Below are 1,778 nucleotides of genomic sequence, written 5' to 3'. Positions count from 1 at the left end.
AGGGAAGCAAGGGAGAGGCAATTCTTTCTGTGTATGGCTGCAAAAATTCAGCTTGGGCTACAGCAAACTATGAACCAAGTTCACCTAAAGGAAGGTAGCAAAGCCAGCACTCATTCTGAGGTTGTGCAGCTGAAGAGGTAGAAGAGAGACTATCCCATAATAAGTCCCAGCTGTGCTGGCATGCTTGTAGAAACCCTCTCCAGACCAGGCTCTTTGCCAAGGTGATTGCAGTTAGCTCTAAAGAGAAAGCAACCGAGTCCAACTGTGCAGGACCCTTCAAGGCCTGCAGAAAGCCTTCTGCAACTTTCGTACTGAAAAACTTTGCCTTTAGGGTAAAAAAAGAGAAGTCCTGAGCTACAGTCATGCCCTGGGGTACAGCTCTGGCTCCTCAGGGGACAGTTCTCAGAGAAACCCAGAGCTGGCTATGACCCTGGCTGAAACAGCCCAAGATCAGGCAGTGACTTTACCATCAGTGCTGTTACACCATTTACACCATTTGTAAATCCACAAAAGGAAGATTTGGCCCTCAGGTTTCTGTCTGCACACCCTGAGCTCAGGATGTGTAATTCCTCTGGAAACTTCATGTCCATTGTCCAGCATCATCAGTTCCTGAAAGCAAGACAATGCCCAACACTAAAAAAGAAACCCAGCTGTACACATGCAATGGGAAGAATATGCCAGTTTGCTCCAGCCTTGTGTAAAAGAAAACTCAGTTATCTGGGGATTGAGGAATGCTTCTTCCCCCTCCCTCCCTTCTTCAATAAATCCTGTTGCAAAACCAATTGCATCATTGACATTTTTATAGTGTTTTTTCCATTTTCAGTTTGGGGCTAGTGGTGACTAACACTCATTAAGGCCATGGGGTTTGAGCCTTGTCCTGCCAACAGGACACATGTATTTGGGGAGGATCTGAATAATGTTTTGGAAGGAAAAACAATCAAACAAACAAAAAACCAAAAACCAACAAACCAAACACTGGGCAACATGGTGTGTATCTTGGCTGCCTCTCGATTTCACCTTACCCTTGGAGCACTACAGCTGCTCTCATCCTGGACACTGCCAGTTGCTGGGAAGGGTAAAGTGATGTGCCACAGGGCTGACCTGCTCCTGAACCTCAGTAACCAAGCGTTTACTGCAGCTCTTAGCCTGCTGCTACTTCATCCCAGAAGCCACTCAAGACTACAAAGAAAGGCTTTCTGTTCTCCCAGGACCCCCTTAGAGGTATATCATACCATCTCCTGCAGCACTAGCTTAGACTGTGATGCTTTAGATCAATGTTCTACAGAACTGCAGCAAATTTGTAACTGTTTTCAGAGAAAAGCTGCCGTGTTTGAGGATAACATTTTTCTCACTGAACTGCCCAGACAACAGCCTTTGTCTCCTGCCTTCTTCCCCTAGTACCTACTCCCTTCTCTAAATTGAGTACTAGCATTTCTGCTACTTCTCCTCCTGGGGAACAATCAGAGGTGTCATTCTTAGCACCAGACTGACCTCAAGGAAGTTGTACTCTCTCAGCTAGATCTCTGAACTCCCCTGTAACCAAAACACACGTTTTTTCCAAAGGCAATTACAGTCATTACCTTGCCACCTATCTCAATAGTGTGATAACACTGGAGAGGTGCCTGGCTCATATTGAGCACATAAATCAAGGTAATAATTCAGAATGGGTCCATACCTTTTAAACAGTTACTACACAAAGTGTTATCTTTTGTGTCTTTGAAGAGAATCTCATCAAATAAACCCAGTAACACACACCACAACAGCAAGCCCAGGTAGTT

Source organism: Merops nubicus, unplaced genomic scaffold, assembly GCF_000691845.1.
Source record: "Merops nubicus isolate BGI_N331 unplaced genomic scaffold, ASM69184v1 scaffold6560, whole genome shotgun sequence".
In the NCBI taxonomy this organism is placed as follows: domain Eukaryota; kingdom Metazoa; phylum Chordata; class Aves; order Coraciiformes; family Meropidae; genus Merops; species Merops nubicus.
This window is presented reverse-complemented; position numbering follows the sequence as displayed.